This window comes from Lissotriton vulgaris, chromosome 2_1 (genome assembly GCF_964263255.1).
Source record: "Lissotriton vulgaris chromosome 2_1, aLisVul1.2, whole genome shotgun sequence".
NCBI classification, from domain to species: domain Eukaryota; kingdom Metazoa; phylum Chordata; class Amphibia; order Caudata; family Salamandridae; genus Lissotriton; species Lissotriton vulgaris.
Window position 1 is genome coordinate 358,255,487 of NC_141687.1, and position 15,956 is coordinate 358,271,442.

At 48.0% G+C, this 15,956-nt stretch overlaps 1 protein-coding gene across 2 annotated transcripts in view; it reads right to left on the bottom strand.

The window, feature by feature from the left end:
* LOC147730348 (uncharacterized) overlaps positions 1–15,956 on the bottom strand; it is a 222,362-nt gene that overhangs the window by 160,700 nt on the left and 45,706 nt on the right. Inside the window, exon 1 of one of the 2 annotated variants that reach the window (XM_086955155.1) lies at positions 8,640–8,787. The exons of the other annotated variant lie outside the window; for it this stretch is intronic. The gene's annotated coding sequence lies outside the window, so the exon portion shown is untranslated. Of the gene's footprint in view, positions 1–8,639; positions 8,788–15,956 lie in introns of those variants that run through there. 2 annotated transcript variants of the gene reach the window in all.

Consider the following 15,956-nt stretch of genomic DNA (forward strand, 5'->3'; position numbering starts at 1 on the left):
TCAATTTATAGTGCAAAATTTATGTCTCCTAGCAAAATATGCATATATATAGAAAAATAGAAAAAATACTATTGCAATATATTTACATATTAACATATTTACATGATATATACTATCCATCTTGAACAAGTCCTGCTAAAGTGCTTAAATGTTTTGTGCAAACTTATGCAGTAATGTACTACGATTGCTCATATGATATCAATTAAATATCCTATCATACCCTTAGTCTAGCAAGAATTATTGCAGGTTCAAAATTTATCTATAAATATGACATAGTCCTAGGGTACACCTCAAAAACTGTTATTTATATTGGTTGTCTCAACTCAACTAGTCCTATTTACATGGTGATCATTCATTGGTTCTATGTAAGTAACGTTGTATTTATATCTGTCCACGTCCACTGTAAAGTGAAAAAGTGCAATATATTAAAAACAAGAGCATATAAGACCTATCAGCTACTTAGGAATAACGACCTTTGAGCTAGATATACTGGGCCTATATGCATACTGATATCTATATTTTTTAAACTTTTTAAATTTTTGCTCTTTTTAAAACTTATTTTTCTTTCTTACTTTTTTTCTAACATATAACAGTAGCAGCTCGGCTCCACAGTCTCACAATCAGTTTATAACGCAAACATTATTATGTGTAAACAGCACAAGAGACCCCTGTCCCAGCCCAGAGGTCGTCCTAATCTTACAAGATTTTTCAACCAGTTTGTTTTATACTTCAAACCATTCAATCATTGGTCGTGATTCTGTTACAGTAAGCAAGTGTACATATCCTCAGTTACATTTAACCCTGTTGGAGCCTTTGTATTCAACATGAGGATATATCTTGTCTCCAGCTTTCTTAATCTGGTTTCCCTATCCCCACCCCGTCTATTGGTATTAACGCTGTCTATCACAAAGTACGTCAGTGATTTGTTGTTGCTTTGATGTACTTCGCGATAGTGACGGGCCACAGGGTAGGTATTATCTCCATGGGATATTGCTCTAAGATGTTGGAGGACACGTTGGTGCACCGGGAGTTTTGTACTTCCAACGTACATCAGTGGGCACGCACACATATATAAAAATAAATAAATGTTACAATATAATAATAAAAGAATTACAGTTACTTCAGTAAACTAGAACTGGTGAATGACAGTGAGTTTTTAGGGTTTAAAATGTTAAGCTTTAACTGACATTTTCACCTAACTAGAACTACACTTTAAACTAAGTTTTTTTTTTTAAGTTATCATGAATTATCCTAATTATATAATGAGTAAACAAAGAACAAGGGAACCCTGTAAGTCAAGCGGGAACGAGGTTCAACAATATATTACAAGAGACAGTGGTCTCTACCAAGGAAACAAAGCCATGAGCACAGAACTACAATTAGAGCTGTGTTGGCATACATCCAAATGGAAAGAATTGTATTTATTTAAACATCCAATAAATACAGAAAGCACATAACAAAAATACAATGCAGTGGGTAAAAGTTGCAGGAAATGGAAATCACCAGATTTCTAGACCTCAGGCATTTGCTACCAAAGTGACTTTCAACAATACATATTTACAACAGTCAGTGTGAGAAATATCTTGTGCTCCACATAGATCATGTACAATTAATTGGAGTTAAGGTGTGGGAGTCGATGATGTTTCGATCCCAACTAAAGTATGGGGATCATCATCGGGACAAAGAGACCTATATGCCTGAGAGATAGCCTGAATGAGGCAGGGATTGAGCAGGGTGGGGTGGGGGGCGGAGGGGATATAAGCAGAAAGGGGGAAGACAGGAAAAAAGAGAGGGTAGGATTGGAAAAAGAAAAAAAGAGAAAGGGAAAAAACAGGTTAAAAATGGCGGGGGGTAATAACCAAACATAACATGCAAGTTGTGATAAGAGGGGTATAGTCAAGGGATGAATTACACAATCAGGAGTGGTCTATACGTAGTGAAGGCAGGTTTATAGACTAGTGCTTCAGTAAATTATGAAGCTAATCTCACATACACAAGGTGATGGGAAACTGGTCGGCGCTAAGGTGAACATAGAGTTAAATTACTGAGGTCATGCAGGGTGATTTGGAAGTGCACAGTCCTCAGCTGTGTACAATGCGAGGGTACAGGGCCAGTCCTAACAGTGAGATGGGTTGAGTGAGATAGTTTCCTTATAAGAAGGGCTTCCATGTAGGAATAATTCTAGAATAAAATGGAGTCAAAAGCAGGTGATGTGGTGGTAGAGTATCAGGTGCGGTATATAAAAACTTACTGCCAGCCAACATGTCGGCAAACGGAGGTCAGTAGGCGGGTCCTGCCCTTAACATTATAGATGAACATGCTTGCACAAGAATTAATATTCCGACATAAATGTAGTCTTACCAGACTCACATTAGACAGAAATTCAATGCACCGCAAGAACATATAAATTAAATGACACATAAAATCAGTATACAAGTCAGTGTTTAATAAATATACTAAATAGAATGACCAAGGAACCAATCTGGTTGCCCAGGGACAGTCAAGAAGCCTTCACAGTCGAAGTCATAACATTTTCAAACAAGGTGAAAGGCACATTTAAGGCATTCGAAATATATTGGAATATATGGTTCCCTGGTAACCTGTTAGAGTAGGGCACTATCCGCCCCAATATTAACACATAAATACATGGGACAAGATGCACTCAATGGCAAAAATTTAAGAAAGTACAGTGGGTGCGACAGACTTGAAGGCATAAGATGCCCAGTGTATGGGTCAGGAAAAACATAGAAAAAAGACAGAAGGACAAGAAGAAACCACAAAAAATAGCAATAATGACTCATGGAGATTTCACTGCGATATCCGAGCGTGCGCAGACTAGATCAGGTTGGTCCAGTCCTCCATTCAGTTCAGTCCAGTATGGAGGCTGTTGGTGCGTAAAATCCACTTCAGTTTCTCTTTATTGAGAATCCCGTTAATGTCTGTACTTTGTGGTGGTGGTTGGATCACATCAATAGCTTGCCACTTCAGATCATTCTCTGTGTGTCCTTGATTTGTGAAGTGTTTCACCAGTGGTGCATTAGGGGTTTGGCATCTCAACCTACTACAATGTGGGCAAATTTGAATCCTGCATTTTTGCGTGGTTTGACCAACATAAGTCTGATTACATGGGCATACAATCGCCTATACAACATTGTTGGTATTACAGTTGGAAAAATGGTTCAAGGTTACGTCAATATTTCCATAGACACATTTTTTACTCTCAATAGTCAAATGGCACACACTGCAACCTCCACACCTTAAGTGGCCTAGCATAGACAGTAAAACCCACCTCTCAGTCAGTGTCTGGGAGGTCTTTTTGGTTGGTAATGCTGCTCTTACCAGGTGGTCTTTGAGGTTTTTGTTTTTTCTGAATGCGAAAAGTGGGCGTTACAGTGTCATGCTGCCTGCATTTAGTATTGGCCAGTGTCTCAGAATACATTTTTTCACCCGATTGGAAACCGGGGAGAAACTTGTCACACAAACCATACGGTCACTGAATGTCTTCGGTTTAGGGGTCAAAAGTACGTTACGAGGGCAGTCCTAGGCTCGTTTGAGTGATTTCTTAAGGAGTTTGCGAGAATAGCCTCTATTAAGGAGTTTGTTAGACAAAGTGTTTGCTTCCTGAAAAAAATCCTGCTTGAAGGAGCAGTTCCTTCTGATGCGTAGTAATTGTGAAAAGGGTAGGGAGTCACACAGTGCGCAAGGATGATGGCTATTGTAGGCGAGCACATTGTTCCTCTCAGTCCTAATTTGACTTTTTTTTTTTTACGTAAAACAGTGTTCAGGTCTTGGCCTGAGACCTAGCAGCTTCTTTATCTGAAAGCTGTTTTGCAGCCCTATTAATGGTCAATTCTCCCACCCTTGTCTAAAAAACATACATCTGAGGACATGCCTATAGCATATGATAGAAGGCTGCTTCGGTTGTACCACAGCTGGGCAGTTACTGGGGATTACTGAGAACATATCCTATAATCTAAATGGAATAAAGACACATGTGAGGCACAAAACTGAATTTGAATAAGCTTCAGTTAGGCATTCATTGCGATTCAGACAGTTCCTCGCCTAGATCTGCCTTCCAGGCGCTTTTTGGAGCGCTCAGATGACACACTGCTTCATTCTTAGGGATTTGTACAGACTAGGAATCATACGCCTCCTCATGTCAGTAAAATGTATAAAGTGTGGTCAACCTCAAGTTCATTAGGTGTTTGCTCCCATGTAGCCATGGTCGCTCTTTGAGGCGCTGCATGCACCAAAAACTGTCAACTTGACACCCCTTACTCCTTCCAGAACTTGTCAAATGATACGAGGGACTGCAGATTAAAGAGATGGCTCACCTTGCAAGCCTCTCTGTTTGTCTCTTCAAGCATCTTGGTCTGTCTGTAATATTTACAAAAAAATTTCAAAAAAAGCATTTGCAAATACAAGAAGCTGGCAACCAACGTCAAATCGATCTGCTTTTTTTTGTCTGGTATTAGCAAAGACGTTTTGATTTTATTAAAATTCTACATGTAACAGTTATTGGTTTTTTCAGCTTCCTCTATTAGTCTGTTTTTGCACCATTCGCTTTTTTCTTCCACCCACTCCTGCATGCCTCATGGCGCAATGGGTCAGCCCACTTCAGCTATTTACTCCTTCACTGTGGCTTATGGCATGCTGCCCATTCACAAGAACATCCACACAAGGTACTTCCCTTCAGTGCAAGGGACGTCTATGTTAATTTGTGCTTTTTTGAGACCGCAAAAATAATTTTGCCGTTAGCCAATTTTTAAAAAAATATATATATTTTAGAGAGCCCGGCAGCTTCCTTATAAATAGTTTTGCAAAAACCCTGAAGACCAAAATAACAATGGTCAATAGGCTGGCGCCCAACACCAGACTTATTGGCTTTGCCAATGCGTGTTCACACTGAACCGGTCACCAATAAGCATTCTTTGTGCTGTGTCTCTGTAGGAGACTCACCATAACAGGATCACTCTGCTTTTAGTTCTAGGCCCGAGGTCTCCATCTGACCTGTAGCTGAGCCCCCAAATCACACTGTGCAATGAATCACACTGTGCAATGAGCTTTCAGGGTACCCAAAGAAAGGAGTCTGCCTGTCCAAAAGTGGCACCTCAAGAGAAGTAGTCAGGAGGTTTGACCTTGTACCAATTGGTGGACTGAATCCAGGTTAAATACCTACGGTGGGTTACACAATACATTATAGCCTTAGAGCCAGACGTAGCAGGCTCTGCCGGCCAGTAAAGGCCTGCTCCAGTGTTAAAAGCCCAAGCCCAAGGTGAGGGCCTTTAGCAAGGGAGCCGGCCTCTAATGGCAAGTAGAGCCTGCTACAGAGTGCTCTAAGACTATTAGAACATTCTACCCCTAGAGGGAAGAATGTTCTAATTTGTAAAAACATCCCCTCGAGCTCCAAGAGGCCTTGAAAACAAACATTGGACTATTTCTGTCCGGGCTCCTACCAACCATTAGAAGCCAGGAGAACTCCATTGTCTTCAATGAAGCACTCAACATTCCAATGTTCTAATACAGCCTTAGAGCCCACTGTAGCAGGCTCTACCAGCCTTTAAAGGCCGGCTTCAGCGTTAATGTCCCGAGTCTCTGGCTCGGGCCATAAACAATGCAGGGGACTTTCAATGGCCGTCAGAGCCTGCTATGGATAGCTCTAAGGCTATTAGAACATTCCACCCCTAGAGGACAGAATGTTCTAAGGGCTGCGTGAGGCCTTTTGTTCACAGCAACAGCTGTGAACAAAAATTAGAATGTTAGAGCTCCAGGCATCTACCGGCCATTAGAAGTCCGGAGTATTCCATTGTTTTCAATGGGGCTCTCAACATTCCAGTGTTCTTATACCTTTTAGATGCTTTTCTCAGTGGAAGGCTTATGGCGGTCTGTGAGATGCTGAAGTCAAGGGAACGCAGGGGGGCCCCCAGGCACTCCGACCGCAAACAGGAACACAGTAGTGTTTTAAGCATCACCCTAAATTCTTAGTTCACACATTCTATGCAGACTTCCCACGCTTATAGGAGCATCAATGTCACCTCTTCAGTTCAGCTCTCATTCAGGTGTTTACATCATAAGTAATGATTTCATTGATAGGGTTGCAGCAATCCTAATCTGTGCCTCCTTCAGACGAAGAGAACTTCTGCATCAGCATTCTCTCTTACATTATCCACACCTCATGAGAATCGCCCTTAAGGTCACCCCCATGATTTAGGAACAACAATCCTTGCTGGAAAAGCAGTGCCACTCTGCCCTTTTCACCTCATTCTGGTCAGTGGTTTATTCACCAGTGGGCTCAGCATTTATGGGATTAGGCCGGCGGTGCTAATGATTAATGTCAGTGAGAATAAAATCTGTGATCTCATACGAGTATTGTGATACAGCAGGAAGACTGTGTATACAAGATGATAGGTGTAATATGGAAAACAGGATGAAGCAGCACAAAATCCTGTTCCCTTTCAGGATATCTTTATTAATCTTGCGGACATAACACATTGCTTACCAACCAGTCCACGAAATTTGAGCTCAGGGACCTTGTAGTCTTTGTTGAGCTGAGTGCACATACAATCCAGACCCTGCACAGAAGCATCTCTGTTGCTGCACCAAACCAACTCTGTGCACGCCCACCCCCTTTGTTTAGTGTTGGCCATTATCTAGCAACCAGAGTCCATGGCTGAGAGTATCCGGTTTAGGTCAATCTAACACACTTAACTTTAGGAATCAATACCAGTCTAACAATCTGCCTTCCAGAGAGTCTTGGAAGCAAGCCAGGATACATGCACTGGGCTGGGCCCAGATTATGACAGTGTACAAATTTGAAAGAATCCCTGGGTTCTGTCTGGCCCCAGGATCCAACTAGAACTCCAAAGCCCCATCCAGCCACTACATGTACTTCATCTGGACTTAGAAGAAAACTATGCACCAGCCCAGAGAGATGTTTCAAAGGGACAAGGACCAGACAAATACTGGGGGGAAAAAATCGCCTCTACAGTAACCTCGAAGGAGTGAGCTCTATGGACCAGTGTGGAGAAACAGACCTACCTGCCAAGATCCAGAAAGGAATCCTAGCGGACTGGAGCCTGCATGAGATTGTCACAATTAAATGAGCCATCCAGAACCCACAGCGTACGTCCCGCCCAGAACTGCTGACTCAACTTCAGACTGGCCTATGAAGTTGAGGTAGTTTTCTGGGACCTCAAACTAGGAAACAGGATAATTTATAGTCAAAAACATACATTGAAGCACCCACCTTTGCCCCCTTTGGCAGTTGTAGAAACACAGACTGCTGCAAAAAATTGAGTTTCCTAGAACACCTGACACACTCATTAGAGGCCATTAGACATGGTGCCCAGGTGATGAATGTTGCAGCCCTTACCAGATCAGTGATATTATTGTGTTTTATTAACTGTTGATTTTGTGAAGTTATTTTAGCTGCGGGACTTTCCCAACTGTAAATATAATCCCTACTCTTTTTCAAAGATACAGTCCTGGCTGTTCATAGAGACTATCGAGTGTAATTATTTCTGTCACACCATATCAGAGATCCAAATACTGTCGATCCCCGGAGTACCAGTCCTGACTACACCTCCTCAATACCCTTGGAAAGTTAGGCTCGCTGAGAACACAACCTGGAGTGAAAGAGTACCAAAACCTCAGGCCACGAGTGGTGACGACAATACTACACAAATATGCTGTCCAGTAAGGACTAACTGTGCTAGAAACCAGAGATAAGCTTCACAGTAGACGCCTGCCAAGCTGCAATGGCCTCTTTCCAAGAATGTTGTCTATGTGCTAGATGAGAACATGCTCAGCGCAGCCGGCGTGGTTTTCTGTTTTACCAATACAAAAGCAAATATCACCACAAAATGCCTAGTCCTGTCTTTCCCAATTTAAGAAGAGTGAATTGGCATTCTGTTGCCTTTTCCCTGTGCCCAGAACCCATTTAGTGCAGAACTTTTCACGCATGCGCTGGGGCTCGATGAACTAGGGTGCAGTCTGCAAGTGAGAAATACACTGGAGAATGAGTGAGACCCAATCGCTGACAGTGAGTGAGTGACACGAATGAGGTCTCATGGAAAGTTTGGATGGCATGTGCAGCATGAATGTGTCCGACGCCCCCAAGGTGGCCAAGTGATGTACTGGATGGAAAGGGTTAATGTGTCGCCAATGAAGGAAGGCCTCAATAATCTGGGACACCTCGAGCAGGGCGCGGGCAGCGGCCCCGTAGGCTCCTCGCTCCTGAGATGGCTTTACTCATGTGTGGGATATAAATACAATCCAATGTATGACATAACCAAACATGACATAATCAGAAGCACTGCCCTATGGCGGGGTAGACACGTTCTACCGGCGCTCTCTGGGGATGGCAAGTCTGGAAATAAAAAGAGCAGGAGAAATTGGGAAACGCACTTTTATTCTCAAACATGTACGAGTGTCGAGGAAGGCTCGGACTGTGATAGGGCGGTTTCCGGATGGAATTCTGCAAACACCGTTATGTTTTACTCGTTATAGCGCACGTCCGCCAATAACTTGGGCTGGTAGCGCTTTTATCAGCAGACGCATCACGCATCAAGACTACTTGCAGCCTCTGGAATACTAAGTTTCAGGTCGTTTTTTTTTTTAGCCGATTTAAAAAAACTTACCTGTGTTCGCTTTGCTTGAATTGCTGAGGCTGGAGCTTGAATCTGAGCTGCCTGCTACAGTCCGTCCCACACCCAGCCTCTGCGCACTGTGCAGCCAGAGCCCCTCGCAACAAACAGGACACTGCCTCGCGAGGCATCTGCGCGCGCCCGAGAGGAGCGGGCAAGGTATATGCGCGCGCCCGAGAGGAGCGGGCAGAGGGTGTGGGCTGATCCCGGGTAAATGGTTTGTCTGGCGTCGTGTCGCGAATGACTAACTTGACATCAACTTTAACCTGGTCATCAAAACAAAGTGATGACCTACACAAGTCAATCACCCGATAAATTGCATGGGACCAAAAGGTAAATACGTGCTCGTACTGTAACTGGCTACAGGCCAAACATGTCCGGGCCGCTTACCAATTGCAGCAGGAACCCTCGCACCAGCTCAGCAGGATAACAATGCCGCGTGCGACGTGCAACACCAAAAGAGCTCCAAGGGTGCCAAACAGCAGTGCGCCGTTTTTAAAATACATTTCGACGCGCTATATTCGACCGTACTATGCAACTTTCAAGGCATGTCCCCCTACAGGCGGAATTTCACATAGGGGGGTACAGCCCAGGCACGATAATTACCCCTGGGCGCTTTGTGGGAAGTACAGGCACTTCTCCGTAATAACAATACTCGATATTAATCTAGTAATAATAGGTGTTACTCTAAATGGAATAAGAGCAGCACTCATTGGCAGGAGTGCTACACTTTTAATGGAGGAGACCTCAGCCAGGTCGCTACATCTTTAATAAGACCATTGCTTCCCAGCAGGACTTCAGCAGACTGCACCAGCATCTCAGCAGGACCACTCCATTCTATGTCATTCCACTCTACGACACTCTATGCCACTACAAAACACTCTACGACACTCCACTCTACTCTACGACACTCCACTCTACTCTACGACACTCCACTCTACGACACTCCACTCCACTCTACGACACTCCACTCCACTCTACGACACTCCACTCCACTCTACGACACTCCACTCCACTCTACGACACTCCACTCCACTCTACGACACTCCACTCTACGACACTCTAAGACACTCCACACTACGACATTCCAATCTACGACACTCTATGGTACTCCACTCTATACCACAAACATTTAGCCATGCTAAACAGCAGCCACGCTGGTTAACAACATGGCTAACACACATTGGCAAAGTCAATAGCTCTTGCACAGGCAAGACCTACTGTCTTTGCCAAAAAGACCATCTGTTCCCAGCAGAACTTAGATAATTTCAACAAGACAGTACCAGCATCTTATCAGGACCACTGCACATTCAACAGGGCAGTGATTATTATATAACATGATAAATATTTTAAGATAATTGAAACATATAAGATAGAAGAGGAAAGAAAGAGGGGAGAAAAGGAGGTGCTGTTAACTGAAAAAGTTTACAAATCATAATATTATATAGATAAAACCTTGTGTGTAAACTACAAATGAGCATAAAGTGCCAAAGCGGAGATTTCTGTACAAATAATTTGAATGTCCGGAAAGGCATGAAACTAACAATAAAAAACGCTCATGGAGGCTTCAATATTTCTTCAGCATTCCCTAAATTTAGAAATATACCAGAAATTGACTTATAAATATAAGAAGTCAAAGGAGACCATTTGTTATTTCTTTTTTTTTTTTTTTTTTTTTAATTTTTGAAAACCTTTATTGTGCATGAAAAAGGAGGACAAATACGGGCCTACAACCGTCAGGCCGGCCACGAAACAGTTGAGCACGAGAGCAAACAATTTAGACCCCCCCAGCGGTATCAGGCAGTATAGCAACAAGTAATAGCAGTTACACAAAATTGAATCATGCCGCCAAGGAGAAGGAACAGTGAAGGTTAATTTTAAAAGTTTTTTTTTTTTAAACATAAATCGGTAAAAATTAAGTCAAGGAGAACTGAGTCCATACAGTCCGCTTACAGTACATGCAGGCAGCAATAAACATGGCAGTAGTGATAACACCCAACAGTTTGGCGGCACAATTCCGAACAACAGGAGCATCAGTCCGCATCTACATACCACCCACAGCGCTACCCACTCCTTGGAACCCTCATTACAGACCCAGAACAAGGAAAGAGAAAATTATAAAGAGATCATAAATAGATACCATAGAAATTAACGAAACTAAAACATACCCCCCCACCCTACACACATGCAGAGGCTATGGCCTGCCCCCCCCAGCAGAGTGTCTGTCGCCCCATAAACCCGAAATGTAGCAAGAAAAGAGAAAAGGGGAGAGAAAGGAAGAGAAAGTAAAGGCCAAGATCGGAAGAAAGGCATAGAAGAAAAAGCGTCACATTTGACATACAGGGAGGAAGACAAGCGTGCAAACCAGTCTATGACCCCCCCAAAATGAAAAAGGTGGGGAGGAGCCAGCAATTATCAAGCTCTCTAAGCTAGCGAGCAAGGCAGTGGTTAACATCCCAAACGGAGCTTCAGAATTAAAAACCCTCGCAACAGGTATAAACAAATAGCCCACCTCCAGACCCTCGCGTCGCCCAGGACCAAGATCCTAACAACGAAGACTAGCAAGAGGATATTAGTACTGCGGTCGTGAAAGAAAGAAACTATCGGGGGTGCAACAGTGTTAAGCCGGGGGCAGCAGTCAACTAAGATGGCCGCCCCGGACAGAGGAAGACAAAAAGTCAAGATGGACGCCACCCGTTACAGGCCACCCCCCGTCCCAGCAGTCGTTATTGGCAAGTCAGACACCCCAAAAAATTAACAGAGCCAAGGGCTCACTGGGTATCAGGATAGTCAATTGAGGCTCCGACCGTGCCGTAAACCATAATGCAGCAACACTAAGGGGGCGCCGAGAGCGAGAGCTAGCGGTATCCATTAGTTCCCAGCCAGCTGGAAGATTCAATGTGTATTCTGCGGGCGGTCCACACATTCCCCCCACACAGCAGTTTGAACCCGACCCCCATCAGGTAGGAGAACAATGCAGCAAACAAGCAGGCTAGCCGTGACCCGATTTCGGATGCCCTTCAGTCCCCAACACACTACGAGTGTCGACCCCCTTATTAACAAAGGAACAAGATGGAGGCAGAGAGGAAGGGGGAGACCCACACGCACAAAATGGATGACACCACCTACCCAATAATGCTTTGGTTACAGTACAGAGTTCCCCAAAAGTACTCCAAAAGACCAAACACTTCAGAGGAAAAGGCGAAGGTTTAAATGTGCGAGTTTGCAAGGGGGCCAGGAGTAAAATAGCCAGCAGTCCCGCCTCCGGTATGAGCGGCGATCGCGTTGAGACAGTAGCCGAGAGCGGGTACAATGTATCCCCGGCAGAGTCAGTATGCGATTGTCCGTAAGCGCCAAGCATGACAGGGCAGAACACAGTCTTACTGGAAACCCGAAACACAATATCCTCTGTGGGAGCCGTCAGGGGAGCGCTCTGTTGTTGCAGTGAGCAGTCCCTCCGAATCCGTGCCATGGCCAGGGCGATGTCGTCGAACTTATCACAGAGCTCCTGGGAGTCGCGTCGCAGCGTCGCCCGTAGGTCACATAGGGCATTTAGGACGTCTCCGTAGGACAGGGTTGGCGGTATGTCCCCCTCGCCCCCAATATCAGAGGGTGCAGGCAATTCGGCCACCGGCGCGGCCATGGCGTCGGAGGCAAGGGGCAATGGCGGACAGTCTTCTCCGCACCGCGGGTCGGCAAGGATTTCGCTCCGTCCCCCTCCGCTGCGGGCTGTTAAGGAACGTCGCCAGTGAGGAGCCCACGAATGCAATGCCAGGCGGTTTGGGCGAACGGGCAGGCAGCAAGGTGCGGGAGAGTCCCGCAATGGAACCAAGACGCCCCCTTCCAACTCGAGACAATGGAGCCGGAGTGTCGTGCAATCTTCCCGGCAGTCGCAAGGCAATCACGATGATCCGCACTCCGCAGCACCCGGGATGCTGAAATCCACGTTCCAGGGAGAACAGCCGTCTCCAGAATACGGGCGTACCACAGGCAGGTCACTCGCCCCCACTCCGCCGAGGTCCAGCATTAGGCAGCGAGGAGTGCTGGGGCAATGGCGTCGGGACCGGCACCAGGGTATCTCAGCCGTCCGAACGAGCCGAGAGTCCGGAGGAACATGGGCGAGATCAGCTCGTCGCCCGCATCGAAGCAGCCGATGAGCAGACAGGATAGCAGGCAGGATAGTTCGGCGGGGCGCAAGAACCGGCGGAGCCGAGAGCTTACACCTGTTATTTCTTTTTTACATCAAAATCTAAAGTGGGGGTGTGGCCTTCTGCGGAAGATGGCGGACGCCTAACTGTACAGCTCCCTGGCCGCGGCCGAAAAATCCCTTCCATCCCCCATTAAATACTGCACATCTGCCAGAATTCTGCAGAGTACCTTAGCTGCAGGCATGGCAGCTACCGGTTGGATTGCCCTGCAACTATTAGAGGGGCTGGGCTCGTACACACGGATCGGATCCGGAATCGGGCCTACGCACTTCGCAAAGCCGCTAGCCCAAGCCAAGGGGCAGGAAAATCGCTCTTTCTTTTGTGGTGTGCCACTGCCCGAGTGCCCGACCGACTGCCCGATGAGCCCAAGATATACAGCTTTGCCGAAGGAGTCTGCATAAAGCGACGAGCAGAAGTTGCCACTGGCTGTGGTAGAGGCCGGGTGCCGACTTGGCGCACTGTGAGGTCATCATGGAGACTCAAGCCTCGCTGAGCGGCCTAGGCGAGCACTGGGAAGCTGTGCACCTGGAATAGCTCCCCACCTCCCTTCCTTCTCGGACTTGGCCGACTGGTGCAGTTGCAGCAACTGCGGGGCGGGTGAGCACTGGAGCTGGCCGAGTCGATTGGATCTGGGGTGGGTCGATGTGGAACAGGGAGGACCAGCACAAAACAGGCATAACAGATTGAGAGCCACTGTGGGAGCATCGCTTGTAAACCTGGCAGACAGGGGGCTTGGGGGTGGGGGGGGGGGGGGGTATAGCCGACTGCAGGGAAACCCCCCCCTCCCAACCCCCCGGGCTGTTTGGGAGGGGCGGGGTTGGGAGGGGGAGGGGGGGGGAGAGAGGTTGCAGGCTGCGGGACGGACATTTTGTTTTGGGCTTGTTTTTTATAGCCCAATTGTAGCCAAAGCATAAATGCTTTGGGCTACGGCTCCCGGCCACCATTTTGTCTTTGGTGACCTGGTGGCCGGGAGCTCTAGATAGTAGAATTTAGGTGAGACTTTTCTAGTGATAAATTTTGGTGGTGAGGGTTAGGTCGCGATGGCAGCGGAAGATTATAGGGTGTTAGAAGCCATGAGGCTTCTTAGCGAGGCTGGCAGGTTCGATTTGGTGCTTGGAGAGGGTGCTGGGCTGCCGGGACCCACGTGGCAGGCTCAGCTGGGGTGGCGGCAGCCTGTATTTCCCCCAAACATTCCAGGCTGGGTGCGGTAAGTGAACGGGGCTGCCCACGTTTTAAAAGAGCGGACCGGTAGTTGCGACTGTTTCTGGCGTGGGGGAATGATGGGCGAGGCGGGCGCTTTGATGTGGGGGGGCCCGCGTCGGCGAGCAGTTCAGCGCTCAGAGCGGCAGAGTTGCTACCCGCTCCGCGGCTGTGTGAAAGGGTGTCTTCAGCCCCCACACTAAGGGGTAAGCGCGGGGGGCACGGGGCAGCAAGAGGCGCTCTGCCTCATTGTCCGTGGCTCCGGCGGAGAAGGCCGTATGGGAGAGTGGGGGGAAGGTGGCCTGGGAGGGGTTATGGGGCCAGAGGCGCTGGGAGTATTGACAAGAGCAGCGGAGGGGGAGCGGCAGGGGCAGCTTGTTTCCCCTCCATGTGTGGTAGAGCGGGGCATTGTGTCTGGTGGTGTGGGTGGGGGGGCAAGGCACAGCTCTCCGGTGCGGGTTACATCTTCAGCTATGGAGGCCCCTGCAGGTCAGCTAAGCAGAGAGGGAGGGCAAGTTATTCTGGGGCATGAGTCTGTGGCGGACAGGGATTCTTTTAGGCCCCTTCTTTTTTCTCCCGCATATTCTCCTAGGGGCGAAGTGGCCTCTGTGGTTGGTAGCTCAGTGGGGGATGGGGAATGGGCACAGGTGGGGGGCTGGGGAGGTTCCGCAGGCTGGACGTTAGCCAGGATGTTGGGGTCTTGAAAACAGTTCCTCTTACAGGCCTGGTGAGGTCGGAGGCTGGAGAAAGGCCAGGTAGTGGGGTTCAGGTGGGCAATTGGTCTGCGGAACTGGACACGGTCGGTGGGAGCAGGGCTTGGGAGGGTCTTGATATTTTTCCTTCTTGGTCGGCCGGGGTGCGGGCCTTGGAGAGGGGGACCGCGGAGACTTTGATACCCCCCCCCCCGCGCGCGCGCGGTGCAGTCGCAGCTTATTTTGAGTGATCAAGTGGGGTTAAGGGGGCCAAGGGTGGGGTCGCAGGGGTTTCTGGGGGTTTGGGCGCGGGGGGGGAGAGCATGTGTCAGGTCAAGCTTCTGCCGTTGTACAAGCAATGTTGGAGTGGAGTGGGGATGAAGACAGGGGGGAATCCTCCCCCCTGGCCATTCCCCCGGTGAGTAGGGACAGTTCGAGGCACATAGGGCGGGTCATGGGTCAGCAGTTTGGGAATAGCGCTTGGGGCAGGCAAGAGAGCATGGTAGATAGCAGTATTGAGGGACCCGGCACATCAGTCTAAACTTTTTCTTCACAGGGCAGGGAGCTTATCAGGATGGCGGACTCGGTAGGGCGAAGTGCGGCCCAACATAGCTGATGAGAAGGGAGGGTGGAGCCTGGCGCAGCACATTCCGTACCAGCTGTGGATCCCGGCGCGGCCAGCATACAAAGGTCCGGCGCGACCTCGCTGGCCCCAACGTCAAGCAGGGTACATTGGTCAGCAAAGCCAGCGGACAGAGTTCTTCAGGGTAGTCAACGCTTGGGGGAGTATCGGCGCTTACAGTCGGCTCCCCCCTCAGGACGGCATTCAGGGGCCGGTAGGGCCGGTGTGGGCAATGTAGGGTCCGGTAAGGCCTGTGATGTTGAAACGGTGTCAGATACATGAGAAATGGAGGAGCCAGTGGTGCTTGACTATGATGAGGATACCCCCGAGGAAGGGGAACTGAGGGACAATGAGGATGGGGGGGCCTTCTCATGTGTCTCATAGTTTTTTACAGGCACCAGTGGTGGTGCAGCCAGGAGGGTAGTGGCATCTGGACCCAGAAGAGAGCGTGGCCCCTCTGTTTGGGCTCCTCGGACGGTGGACAGCGCGGAGCAAGTGGCATGGCGGTCGGCGCCCAGCCGGGCAGCTTTGTTAGAGCCAGGTGAGATAGGTGAACCACAGGCCATACCAAAAATGGTGTCTGTGGGGA